The following is a 14027-nucleotide window of genomic DNA, read 5'->3' as shown; positions in this document are numbered from 1 at the left end:
ACAGGCCCGCACCATCATGGTGGGCTAACAGTGTTCGCTCTAAAGCTTCTCCCAGCCATGTCCCTCCACGGTCCTCACAAATAAGCAGAGCGAGCATCCCTGGGGCAGGTGAGACGATGCACAGGTTCCCACCCTTCTGGACGCTCCGGCCCTTTAATTCAGTTCCTTATGCTGTCATGACCCCAACCATAAACTTATTTTCATTGTTACTTCATAACTGCAACTTTGCTACCGTAAGGAATCGTGAGCCATGTGGTTGCTGGGACTTGAACTCAGGTCCTCTGGAAGAGCAGCCAGTGCTCTTAACCTCTGAGCCATCTCTCCGGCCCTTAAGAATGGCAATGTAAATTCGTGTTTTCCCGGCGGTCTCAGGTGACCCTGTGAATAGGTCATTCGACCCACAGGTTGCGAACCACTGACATAGACCCTTGGGGAGACAGCAAAGTCTAGTCAGTGGTGGCAAAAGCAGACCAGCCCCGTGCCCCACCCCCAGTCCACACACAATTTGGGCGCTACGGACGCTGGTCCAGGGGAGACTTTTGAGTCAGGTGGGGACAAGAGAGGCAAATGGTTCCTGAGAATGCCCGGAGCAGGTTGGAGGAGGATGTCTCCACAGATAGCACCCGGAACTCCCCAGGCGGTCCAGGGTCCTTCACAGCTTGCCCCTAGGCTCAGAGACAAACTTAGGCTGAGATGCAGAAGTGTAGACCCTGGGTAGGAGCTACGACTCAGACCCTGCAGGGTCAAGACAAACAGCAGCATTGAGAACCACCCTCCTTGCAAAAGAGCCTCCTGTTTTTAAAAACAAAACAAAAAAACCCCCAAAAAACAAATAAAACAGTGTTCCAGATGGAACCAAGGCTCTCTACAGAGTTTCATCCCTGGCCTCTGTAAAAAAAAAAAAAAAAAAAAATTAAGTAAAAAGCTTAGTGGAAGCACTGCCAAACGCCCAGAGCTCAGGGACCACCATAAGGTTCAGGGTGCCAGGTCTAACTGGGTTCTTCTAAGCATCCCCTGGGTTTTTAGAAATCAGTAATGACAGCGGCGATAATTCACTTTAATAACAGCCTGGCCTCCTCAGACTTCTTTCATGTGCACAACTCCCAGGCCGAGAAAACGGTAATTACGGAGCAGGTGCCACACCCCAGTGATGATGTGTTATTAATTCATGAGCACTGGCTGGGAAACTGAGGCCGAGGGAGAAGGATCTTGTTCCAGTGGAGGGCTGCTGGGAGGTTGGGAGCGGGGGGTGTCGGCTGCACGCCTGCACTTTGGGGAAGATGTCAGAGGCAAGTGCATTCACCCCAGAGGTGGGCTGGGAGGAAGGTAAAGGCAGACCCCAGATGTGTATCCCAGGCTCACCCACACAGCTGCAGCAGGACCAGGTGGGCAGCTCTGGCAGGGAATTAGGGCCTTTGTCTGTGAGTCCCTGTTCCACTCTCCCGGCGTACAGGGAAGCAGGCCAATCCTGCCCATCCTTAGAGGGCACTCAGGGACCACAGGGTAAGAGGGCTCCAGACAATCCCACACCATAAGCACAGTACGGAAGAGGCGAGGGAGTGTCCGGGAGTGGGGCAACTGGTAGGTGGGCGTGGGGATCAACGAAAGAGCATGTCTAGAAGTGGGGAGACATTTGTGAGGCCCTGAGTTCAATCCCCACAACAGGGAGAGATCACTGAAAAACTTTCGGTTATCATTGTAGCCCCTATCCACCTTTGCAATGGTCGTGAAATCACGAGGTCTCTCCCACGGCAGCCCGTCTGCTCACTGCGGTGGGATGCTGCAGAGCATGCCCAGGAAGCCTGACAGTCAAGAGGGCAGGCAGAAAATCACAGCGGACCCTTTCCTACTTATACCCAAGGAGGGAAGCTGCAAAAACTCAAACCGGGATAGCAGACACCGAGATTCCACAGGTAGGCTGACAGCCCACTCCCGAGAGACCAGAAAGGCCAAGGCAGGAAACCAGCCATGGTCTCGTCCTCTGGTGGCCAGCACGCAGTCCAGGGGACTAAAGGTTCTGTTCTGAGGGATTCAGAGCTTTCCTTCAGCCAGTCAGAACGCTGACCAGAGGCAGCACTTGGGGAACCCAAGGCCCACGCCCTAACTAGCTATCTAGGTTCAAGAACTGGCTTTCTGTGCCTTGAAGACAACCACTTCTCTCATGAATGAGAAGCCAGGGCAGAAAGCAGCTTGTAAAACCAGGGACCAGAGGACTCCTGCCGTGGACGGACGCTCACCACCACACAATCTCTTCCTACCTGGGTGTCAGTTTTCCCATTTGTATGTGTGTGTGGGGGGGGTGCTGCTGAGACAGGGTCTCACTATGTAGCCCTGGCTGGCCCCACAGTTACATAGATCTGCCTGCCTCTGCCTCCCGAGTGCAGGGATTAAGGGTTGGGCCACCGTGGACAGCTCATTCTTCCCAATTTTAATTTGAAGGCAGGCCTTGGACTAGCTTTTCTCTCAGATTCCTTCCAGCCTGTGGAAGCTCTGCATTGTTTTGATGCGGTGGCAGATCTCAGGTTGATTTACATAAATTTGCATGTTCAATCAAAAAGCCCCAAACTCCAAGTATAGAAAATCCAATCAGTCCATTAGTGCAGCCAGACAGGCTTGGAGGAGCCTGCCAGGTTCAGGCCAGGGGTTGTCAAGGCAGACAGCGGGGCTGGAGGAAGCAGGAGTGAGGAAGGGCACCTGTTCTGAGAGACACTGCTCTCAGTGACTCAGGTCTGCATACCAGCGCCCCTCACCCCTCACTGAAGACTGTCCTCCCTCCATCACAGGGCCTGAGGCTGGCCAGCCTCGGAGCCATTCCTCGAGACAGGATTGCTGCTTCTGCCTAGCAACAGCTGCACCCTTCCCTCTGACAGGAACTCCACCAATAACCGCTTTCTGGGAAACTGACCTCGCTGGGAGTTTCCATTATCCATCTCAAGGGCTTCGCAAAAGCGAGGGAGGTTTCTCAGGGTTTAACCTGTAAGCCCTCTGCTGAAGCCTCACCTCACACAGGCTGGCAGGGCTGTGGGGCTGTGTGGCTCCCCGGACCTGGGGAAGCTCAGGGTGAAGGACAGTGCAGGAGAGTGTGACACCACCACAATCTCCTACAATCCTCCTCTTCACCTGGGAGACCAAGGGTGGAAACAAGGCCCGTGACGCCTTCCTGCTCTTGGGCTGGAGAGCAAGTCCTAACCCGGAGAAAGCCCCAGCGCAGAGGAGAAAGAGGCCCTGAAACAGCAGGCAGTGGCAGCTGCTCCCTGGCGCTGGGGAGCTGGGGTGAGCAGAGGTGCCGCGTGCAGGGCCAGCAGGTAGGATGGGCAAGCAGCGGAGCTCCATGCCCTCTTCCCAGAGGAGGGGAGGATCAATGTGCTGGGCTCCCTGGCTCAGATCCGAAAACAAGTCCCAACAGCTGAGATGCCTCCTGGGAATCTGCCCTGCTGGCCCTTGGCGGCCTCCTCCTCTCTCAACCCCACCCTCCCCAGAGAGCCAACTGAAAGACTGGCCCAGTCATGAAGTCTCACCTTGATGGGTGGGCCGAACCTGAGCCAGCAGGAGTTCATACCCCAAGGCACCCGGGGGAGCAGAAAAGGGCTATTCACAGGCAGAACAGAGTTCTGTTTCTCTCAGTTCAAAATTCTAATCCTAACAGACTGTGGCCCAGCATTCTGCCTCTCTTAAAGGGGCACCCTGTTGGAGGACCTTTCTCCCCTCTCCCAGTGGGAGGGATTTTTACATCTTTCTGGTCCTACCGTTGAGTTTTCAAGATGAAGTAAATTGCACCCAGCAGAAGCGAACTATATTGCTCAAGGTCACAGAGCTCCTGACTCTAGCCATCCTGGCAGCAACGCAGCAAGCCCCCACCCTAACACTCACACACACACACACACACACACACACACACACACACGCTCCCCGCCTTGTGGCCTTGTGATGGTGGAACGCATCAGCTCTCTGCAGCCCAGGACAGGAACCTTCCTGTCTAGGCTTTTACTCTCTCCCAAGGCTGGAGCTGCCCAATACTACAGAGCCAAAGACCTCAGGCGATGGAAACCAAACCAAACCATCTATGTGCAAACACTTCTCTAGACAAGAAACCCCAACTCATCTCACACTGGAGATAGGGTTCAAAAACCTGAAAGCCAGGCTTCCGGGCCAGATTTGGGGGGAGGGGGTCCTGTAAGATAAAAGAGGGTCTACAACAAAGCAACTGTGCAACGCTCACTTCCCCTGCAAGGCCCGAGCACACAATAGTTAGAGATTCCTTCCCCACGGTTCCTCACACCAGTCCTGGTCCCCGGCCTCTGTCTCCAACCACTTCCTCTGTCTGACAATTGTGTTTAAGCAGGAGGGCCCACTGGAGACGGGGAGAGCGAGCTCGTGGTAAGGAAACCAGAAACTGCCGCTAACGCTAAGGAAGCCCTCGAGCCCAAGACCTCCGGCTCTTGAGGAAGGCGGGTCTTCAAAAAGCAGCTGCTGGGCAGGCCGGGTGGGTTCGACTGAGCCCTTGGGAAAACCAGACCTATGAGGAGAAGGCGGCCTTCGGTGCCCTTGGGACAGCGCAGGGCTAGAGAGGCAAGAGGGGCCTTCCACCCAGGATGTAAAGAGAGGGAGCGGGGGGTCCCAAAAGCCTCTTTCCTGGGCCTGCTAAAACCAAGAGGATGCCAGGCACAAATACATTCTCTGCATTCTTTCAGCACCCCAGCCAAACCCCAGAAAGCCTTTTTTTGTCGGGACTGCCCTGTCCCCACGGCAGCCCCTCAGCCTCTATTCAGCATGTCGGGTCCCTTCTTCCCAAAGCCCCTCAGAGCCTCAGCAGGGCTGTTCCCGAGACCCGGTCACTCCGCCTTTCCCCGCCTCCCCCACGCCCTACAGCCCCGGGCCACAGGGACTGCCAGGAGTGCGAAGGGGTGCCCCAGGCTCCAGTCTGCGCCTGCGCTTTGGGGGGAGCCCCCTCCCTCCGCAACCCAGCACCGCTAAGCGGCACCGGGACCGTGGGCTACGGCTAGGGTGGGATGCGCAGTGGGGGCAAGGTCAGTGCTTTCAAAGAGGGAGGGAGACCCGCCACCGGAACATCCCCCACTCCCGAAAGTTTCCCTTCCGGGGCCACCGAGTGTGCGCGAGGATGGCGCAGGGGGCGGGAGGGGGTGGGGTGGGGGTGGACAAAGTCACAACAGGACCCCTCCCGGGAGAGTGCGGCGGGCGGGAGGGACGGGCGGGCGTCGAGCCGCGGGCCGGAAGCCTCGCCGGCCCTTCGAGCCAAAGCTGCCACGAGAGCCTTTTACTCCACACACCGCGGCCCCCGCCCGGGGCGTGCGGGCCCCCCGCCCCCACCCCACGGCCCGTTAAACGCCACACGGGCCTGGAACTCACCGAAATCAGGTGCTGGGCTCGGCAGGCCCGGTCCGCAGGGTCCATGGCCGCATCTCGGGGGCGGGCGGGGGTGGGGCAGAGAAAGGGGGGTACCGGAGCCGCCTCTTGATGTCAAGGCTTTAAAGGGGCCAGGGAGCCCCGCCTCTCGGCCAGGCCCCGCCTCCCTCCTCCCGCGCAGCCAATCCCAGCTCACCCCGGGTGCGCGCCCCGCCCAACCCTGTCCAGATGTTCCCAGGACGAGAGCTAAGTCTGCCCGGCCGGCGCGCGCCGCTTCCGCCCGGGTGGGCAGGGCCTCCCCTCCCCCTCCCCCGAGACGCCCTCTACCCCCGGCCGGAGCTGACCGGCACGACCTGCCCAGTGCCGGGGTAGGGGGATGCCAGGCCCGGCAGAGTGGGGCTGGAACGGGGGCATTTAGAACAGAGAAAAACTAAGTAGGTTCGCGCGGGGCCCACGGGCATGCGCGGCTGCCTCCGTGGGTCTGGGCGTGCACGTGGAAGCGGTTGGGAGCGTGTTTGTAATTTGCCTTTCTGCATACGTGTTGGGTTTAAGTCTATGGCAAGAGGCTTGGCAGTCTCCTTGGCCTTAAATGCTCCCGCCCGTCTTCTCCATCTCCAGAAACTGGGAGCGAGGAGCAGGCGCCGCTTGTAGAAAGCAGTGCTGGTTCAAGAGGCCAGGCAGAGCCAGGCGAGGATTCTGCCTTGGTTTTTAGCCACTTTCTATCAAGGAAGAGGGAAGTGTAACTCAAACCACTGGCACAGAGGAAACAAGCTAGTTAACTTGCAACCTAGGAGCTCAGTACCATTCTCTTCGGTCTGTTTGTTATGATTTTGTTGAGACAGGGTTTCCGTATTACCCTTGGTAGCCAAGAACTCACAACATAGGCCAAGCTGACCTCGAACTTGTCATGATCCTACAGCTTTTGCTTCCATTTTGATCCTTAAACACTTTTGCCCTTCGGTGTGCGTACCTTACACCCCTCACGACCTGCTCTGTACTAAGTGGCCTGGATGTGCAGGGTCTGAATTCCTCTCGGGGGAGTTTGAAGGTATCTTTGGACACAATTTATATTTTATTAAAATCGCTTCTGGCTTAGGTGTACAGGATGAGGCTTAAAGCGAAATGAGCCCTGTTAAAGAACATAAGCCATAAAGGAAATAGGATGGCCAGGTTGTCTGGTATTAATTTAAGAGTTCCTCTCTGAAGAAAGCATCTTACAGTGGGACTTTGGAGACGGAGAAAGGGAGTAGGATCCAGGCAGGAATGAGGACGCTGGGTGGGTGGGGGTCTAAAAGGCTAATTACCGATAGGGGACATCGAGAAATCCCCTTGGTTAGGAAGTGGAGAAAGTTAATGCAGGAAGCTTTGCATGGAAAGCAGACTGAGCACCCACATGAAGGAGTCGTTTTGGGTTAAACAAACAACCAAACAGCAACTCTGAGGGTCTCCCTGTGTAGCTCAGGCCGGTTTCGAGGCTCTCTTTCCGCCCGTTGCTGGTGTGCCCCCAGGCCCAGAGTTTCGCCCCGACAAGCAACCTCTCTGTCCTGGCGCCTTCACCCTTCTTCCTGATGCTGGGTTAGAGCATCTTGAGGGCACCACAGGCCTGATTAATCCTTGCCCAGTCGTCCAGTATTTATTGAACAGGGGTTAATGAGCTAGTCCTGGGAGCATAACAAAAATTAGACACAGTTTTTCCCCAAAGGGTACTGAAGTCCAATACAAGTGATGTGTCCATTGTATTAGTGTGCCCTGGGATGGAACTCTCAAGTCTGTCAGGCATGTCTAAGTAGTTTTGAATGTTTGCAAGGACCTGAGTTTTTGGAAGCAAACATCTAGATTGTTTTGTTTTTTTCTGTTTTCGTTTGCACAGGCCCTGTCCCCCTTCACGGGCCCTCGCACGCTTTGGCAATCACATTTTGGTGGGCTTTATTCCTCATGCCTTCATCCTTAGAGACAGACGCGGCCCTGTGGCAAGGCTCTGTGGTTGTTTTCTCTGATGAGGCATATTACATTTTGACTCCATTTTACTGATCAGCTTACTAAAACTTTGAAGTCGCAAGTTGACTCCCCATTCTTATTGCATCTCACTAATCACGCCCTTTCCTTGTTTGTAATAAGACATGAGCTGGGGTTCTTGGGTGTCTGGGGCTGTGGGCTACTGTTTACAAACCAGTGTGATATTGAGGCATAGCTATGTGCACAGTAATGACAACGTCAGAGAGCCACGCCCTCACTGCTCACAGCAGCATTTGAACAGCATACTCCTACTGTTGTTTAAAGATTTTTTTTTTATTTTTATTTTTTGTGAGCCGCCTTGTGAGGGCTGAGACTTAACCTTGATCCTCAGCAACAAGTATGTGGGAGTACTGAGCCGTCTCCCCACGTTCTCTGCCCTAACACTGCATGGCTGACCGCTCAGCCTCGGGGGTCTTCCCTCCTCGGAGGCTGTCACTTTACTGCCCTGCTGGTTGACGAGATGGCCCAGGCTCAGAACTCCTGGCGTTAAGGTGTGGTGGGCTGCTAACGGCTTCTTAGCAGGCCCTATCAGGCCTGCTCTTCAGGGGCTCAACTCCAGAACACAGCCTGGATGTTACTGCTGCCCAGTGGGAGGGAGCAAGGGGCTGGTGGTGGTTAGTTCGTTTTCTCAGTAGGAGTAAGCCATTGCCCAGATGCTTTGACATCTCCTACCTGTGGGAGAGGATGGCTCTGCTCACATCCTTCTTTTTTGAGTTGGACCCAGTGGTGCAGGCCTGTTGTCCCTGCTCCTCAGGAAGCTCACAAATTCAAGGCTTGCCCCGGCTACAGAGTGAGTTCAAAGGCCAGCGTGGACGACTGAATGAGACCCTATCTCAAAATAAAAGTGAATAAAGGGCTGGCGGAAGAGTGCTCGCCTGGTACGTGTGAGGCCCTGGCTCACACCTTTACTCAGCGTTCTGTGCCAGTGCCGTGCATAGTATTAAGGTAGGAAGCAGGGATGACTTTGGAAAAGTAAGCAATGTGAAAAGCATTCTTTATCCCAAGAGCAAAGCGGGGCCTTTGCATGGTTTTAGACCAGGGTTGGGGGACAGCTGGAGGGATGCTTAATCAGATTGATATTTTGGAGTTTTTTGTTTGTTTGTTTGTTTGTTTGTTTGATTTGTTTTTCCAGACAGGGTTTCTCTGTGTAACAAACCCTGGCTGTCCTGGACTTGCTTTGTAGATCAGGCTGGCCTCGAATTCACAGAGATCGGCCTGCCTCTGCCTCTGCTGGGAGTTAAGGCGTGGGCCACTGCTCCTGGCTTCAGACCTGTATTTTGGAAGGATCGTTGTGGTACAGTTTGGACAGAGATGAGACTAAAGTCAGAGCCACAAGACAGAAAATAGGACAATTGGGGAGAAAATGGGCAGTGATGTGGTCTAGGTCAGGCAGGTAATGCAAGCGGTGAGTTTAGATTCATAACTGGGTGGCTGTGGTGCTGCCCAGCTTTGATCCCTGCGCTCAGGAGGCAGAGGCAGGCAGATCTCTGAGTTCCAGGACAGCCTGGTCTACAGAGTGAGTCCCAGGACAGTCAGGGCTACACAGAGAAACCCCGTCTTGAAAAAAGAAAGAAAAAGAAATTAGTAGCAGGCTAGGCATGGTGCACGCCTTTATCCCATTTCTTGGGGAGCAGAGGCATGTGGACCTCTGGGAGTTCAAGGCCAGCCTGGTCTAGTATCAAGATTCAGGATGACAGGGCTACACGATAGAGATACCATGTCTCAAGAAATCAAACAAACAAAGAAAGAAGATGAAGTACACAGCAGCAGAGGCGGTGGACCTGAGGCTAGAGGGGGAGGGGAGCAGAGAGGAGGTCAAGACCTTTCATCTACTTTGCAGGCAGTTGGGCTGCTCAGCCACTTGCTGCCTGTCCAGGGTGAGTGCTCCCTTCCCAGGTGCTGCTGTTCCTCGGGAGAGGTTAGGGACGCTGCACATTAACATGAGCTCTTGGGATAATGCAGGCGCCCTGAGACAGTCTTGTCTGTGCGGCATCGCATCGTCCCACGCAGGAAAATCCCGCCGATTTCTATGTGTGCCGTGATGTGAGCTAGGAGGCTAAAACTCATTTCTACGTGAGACATGAAAGCAGAACAGAGGCTGGGGAAGAAGGAGATGAGCAGAAATGGAGGAAAGCGTGCTATGAAAGGACGAATGTGATCAAGACACATGCTTTTATGATGCCCAGCATTTCGTACAGTGAATATATACCAGGGAAAAAAGAAAAAAGGTTGGGGTAGGGCAAGATAGATGGCTCAGAGGTCAAGAGCACTGCCTGTTCCTCTAGAGGACCTAGGTTTGATGCCCAGCGCCCACGAGGAGGCTTACAACCGTCTGTGACTCCGGTTTCAGGGACTCTGACACCCTCTTCTGGCCCAGCAGACACGTAGCACACAGACACACACGAAGGCAAGACACTCACATGCATAAAAACTTATAAAACTTGGAAGCTTTTGGATAAATAACTTTGAAGCTTGAGAGAATTTGGACTAAAGAGATCTATTGAGTCATTAAAGGTAGGGACAGCTGAAGCCACAGGGTGGAGGAGACAGGGGGTGCTGCAATTGAACCCCAAGGAATACCAAGAAGGCAGGGGTCTCCAGACGGGAGAGAGAAGCAGAGCAAGGTCATTACCAGAGTCCAAGCACCAGCCAGCTCCACTGTTGTGGAGGTGGAGTCACACTCTTGGTGACTTTAGCCACACATCACTGGAGCCGGCAAAACCAGAGTCTGCACAGCTGGGAAAGACACACACGGTAACGGAGACGGGAAGTGTTCAAACCTTCCAGGAACCTTGGCTGTGCTGTTAGAGGAAAGGCAGAGATGAGCCAATGAGGGCCAGGGCGTCCGCAAGAGCATTCCAGCCAGCTTCCGGCAGGCGCTGCTTCATTTAGAGGACTATTTAATCTCGTAAACATACATGCCAGGGGCATGGTGCAGCCAGGAAGCTGCTGCTCACACCCAAGGGCCGCAGTTAGGACCATTAGCACCCATGTGGAAAAGCACCGGTGTCACAAGTGAGGGTGGGTCCCTGCAGCCCGCTGACCAGCCTAGTCTACTGAGGCATTCCGAGTTCAAGGGTAGACACTGTCTCAAAAATAGGATGGAGCGATAAGGGAAGATACTTGACCATCTCTGGCCTCCATAAGCACGCGCACACACACACACACACACACTATGCATGTGTGCACACCCCACGTGCACTCATACACACCAGCACACATGCGCAGTGCGTAGGGGGGGAAGGTCTCTTGGTGAGCACCAGCATGAGGGTGTGAGGTGGGATCCGTGTGAGGGAGTGTGTGCTGTAGTCCTAGCTCTGGACACGGGGCCGGCAGCCCCAGGAGGACCCTGGTGTGCCCCCTCGGCTGACCGCTGGGCCTGGCTCGAGGACAGAGTCTGTCCAAAGCAAAGGTCAGCAGGGTGGCGGCCACTGCCCTGCAGCCTGGGGACCTGAGCTGGTGCTTCTGTGCGGCACAAGTGCATCTGCACACACACTCAGACACACACAGGCACATGCTCTGTTTGCACACACATGCACAAACACACACTGAATTCACACACATGTACACTCTGAGTTCACACATGTACACTGCACTCACAAACGAGCACACACATGCATACTGCATTTACACACACTGCATTCACATGCATCGCACTCACACACACACACATACTCTACATACACACATACACATACACACACTGCATTCACACAAACACACATGCATGCCCACTGCACACATATGCACAAGCACACACTCACTTACCCCCCCCACATGAACACACACTGTGTTCACTAAACCTGCTTATACAGGTATTGTGGTTTTCTGTTGTTCCTTGTTTATTACCTTGAATGTGTGTGATCTTTGCAGTGTTTTTCTTACATGTATTTATTGTCATGGAGGGCACATGCCATTGTGCATTGGGCACATGTGACCAGCTGAGCCATCTTGTCTGCCCTAGCTTTTTTGTTTTGTTTTGTTTTTCAAGACAGGGTTTCTCTGTGTAGCCCTGGCTGTCCTGGAACTCCCTCTATAGACCAGGCTGGCCTCGAACTCAGAGATCCTCCTGCCTCTGCCTCCCAAGTTCTGGGACAACAGGCGTGCGCCACTGTGCCTGCCTCCTGGTTTGTTTTTCTGACATAGAATCTTGCTGTGTAGCTCGGGGTGGCCTCTGGCCTTGCACTCACCACCTCCTGAGTGCTGGATCGCCAGTGTGAATGCTGTCTACCTTTTTTTTAAAGAGAGAAAAGTGGGATCTTTTCCATTCCTCTTTAGAAGCAGCTCTGGCTACATCGCCCAGGCTGACTCACAGTCCTCAAGCTTGAAAGTCTCCTTAACGCTGAGATCACAGGCATGTACCACATCCAACCGAAAGCAGATTTTGTTTTGTTTTGTGCTTGTGAGACAGGGTTCCTCTGTGTAGCCCTGGCTATCCTGGACTCACTCTATAGACCAGGCTGGCCTCGAGCTCGGAGATCCACCTGCCTCTGATCATGAGTGCAGGAATTAAAGGTGTACGCCATTGCCGCACAGCCAAAAGCAGAATCTTAACACTCACACCATTGTTATCTTGGAGACCTTTTCTTCTCAGCGTGTGTGTGTGAATGTGTGTGTGTGTGTGTGTGTGTGAATATGGAGGCTAGAGGAAAACTTGGGGTGTCATTCCTAAGTACCCCCTTTCTGTTTTTTTGTTTGTTTGTTTGTTTTTTATTTTATACTGTGGAGCCTTGGTTGGCCTGGAGCTCTAGGTGACCAGGCAAAAGCACATGGGCCACTAGTTGTTGCAGTGTTGTTTGGTTTTTAATATTTATTTCATATGTATTTTGTGTAAATGAATGTTTTTTCGGAATGTAAATCTTGCACACCAGAGGAGGGCATTGGTGCCCGTGGGACTGTGGGTACAGGTGGTTGTGAGCTGTTGTGAGCTGCCATGCTTGCGCTAGGCCTTGAACTGGGGACCTCGGGGAGAGCAGCCCCTGCTCTTAACGGCTGAGCTGTCTCCCCAGCTCTGTACTGCAACCTTGTTTCTATTTTTAAAGACCTGTGTGTGCAGACGCTGTGCCACGTTCAGCAGCTGGCTCTGCATTTCCACTTGGTTGAGACAGCATCGCTGTAGATTCTGCTCCACTGAGGGCTCCAGGCCTGCGGACCGTGAGCCTCTGCGCCCCCTCTGTCTGGTCCTGCTGCCCGTGTCGGGAGAACTCATATGGCTTCTCCTACGCGGGTCCTAGTGACTGAACTGGCAGTTAGGCTGGCACTGCTAGTGCCCTGAGGGGCTGAACCCCTCCCCAGCCCTCCGATCCCTCGTTGCGTGTTCTGAGCTCACCAGGTAGGACGAGGCCGGCCAAGGAGCCTGGGGCATCTGCATGTCCTTCCTCGGCACTGCGATTACAAGGCTGGCACCGCTAGCTGTCGTGGGCTCTGAGGACCAAACTCTGGCCCGCATGCACTGGAATGACAAGCAGTTTCCTGAGCTGTCTCCGGATGTATTGTTACTTTGTCCTTTTACAACTGCAGTTCTGGCTATTTCTTGGTTTGTTTTCAGTTACTCACGTGTGTCAGGTAGTTATAATGTTTTAACATTACATATATATCCTTGCATTCTTATGTATATCCACAGGATAAATCCTTTACAGTGCAATTTCCAAGTAGTATACACTTCAATAAATTCTGACAATTGTCTTCCAGAATGGCCATGTTAATTTACATTCCCACTAACGGCACAGAACCACTGTTTTCTTTGTATGCACATGGGTGTTTTGTGTGTATGTAAGGGACACACAGATCTGGTGTCCATGGAGGTCAGAAAGGGGCCTTGGATCCCCAGGGCTGGAGTTGCGAAAAGTTGTGAGCTGTGGGTGCTGGGAGTTGAACCCAGGTCCTCTAGAAGAGCGGCCTGTGCTCTTAAATCACTAAGCCATCTCCCCAGCCCTCACCACCACTTCAGAAACAACAACAGCACCCAGAAGCTGATCAGTATCGGACTAATCCAAGAAACGAATTCTTCATCGTTTATTGTAATGTGATTTACGCGATTATGCCGGTTTTCAGTCAGGCTTGGCAGCTGACATTGTAGCCTCAGCATTCAGGAGACTGAAGCAGGAGGGTTGCTGTGAGTTCAAGGCCAGCCACAAGGCCCTGTCAGCAAAGAAACAACATCCCAGGTGTTTAAAATATGTGCTTATTGTTTTCTTTATTTTTTAAAGACTCATTTATACAAGATTCTGCCTGCATGTGTGCCTGCAGGCCAGAAGAGGGCACCAGATCTCACCATAGATGGCTGCAAGCCACCATGTAGTTGCTGGGAATTGAACTCAGGACCCTTTGAAGAACAGCCAGTGCTCTTAACCTCTGAGCACCTCTACTTAACCTCCCCCCTCTACTCCCCCTCTTTGAGACAAGTCTCTCTATGCAGTCCTGGCTGTCCTGGAACTCTCTATGTAAAACAGGCTGGCCTCGAACTCACAGAGTTCCACTTGCCTTTGCCTCCTCAGTGTTGGAATTAAAGGTATGGGCCACCGTGCCTGGCCTGCCATTATTTTTCATGGATGTCTTTACTGATATATTCACAAATTGTATGTGCCATTAGACCTTTGTCACAGACGTTAAAATAATTGTAGATGGCGCTCATGAGAGTTTGTGTT

At 53.3% G+C, this 14027-nt stretch overlaps 1 protein-coding gene across 5 annotated transcripts in view; it reads right to left on the bottom strand.

The window, feature by feature from the left end:
- The window catches only part of Nckap5l (NCK associated protein 5 like), a 38824-nt gene extending 33339 nt beyond the window's left edge, over nucleotides 1-5485 (bottom strand). For 3 of the 5 annotated variants that reach the window (XR_009593540.1, XM_021634953.2, XM_021634956.2), the window contains exon 1: nucleotides 5368-5482. The gene's annotated coding sequence lies outside the window, so the exon portion shown is untranslated. Of the gene's footprint in view, nucleotides 1-5367 lie in introns of all 5 variants that reach the window. The other 2 variants (XM_021634954.2, XM_021634955.2) reach the window with 1 other exon arrangement.
- Between the last annotated feature and the right edge of the window lie 8542 nt (nucleotides 5486-14027).

The sequence above is a fragment of the Meriones unguiculatus genome, chromosome 8 (assembly GCF_030254825.1).
Source record: "Meriones unguiculatus strain TT.TT164.6M chromosome 8, Bangor_MerUng_6.1, whole genome shotgun sequence".
NCBI lineage: Eukaryota > Metazoa > Chordata > Mammalia > Rodentia > Muridae > Meriones > Meriones unguiculatus.
This window is presented reverse-complemented; position numbering and strand designations above follow the sequence as displayed.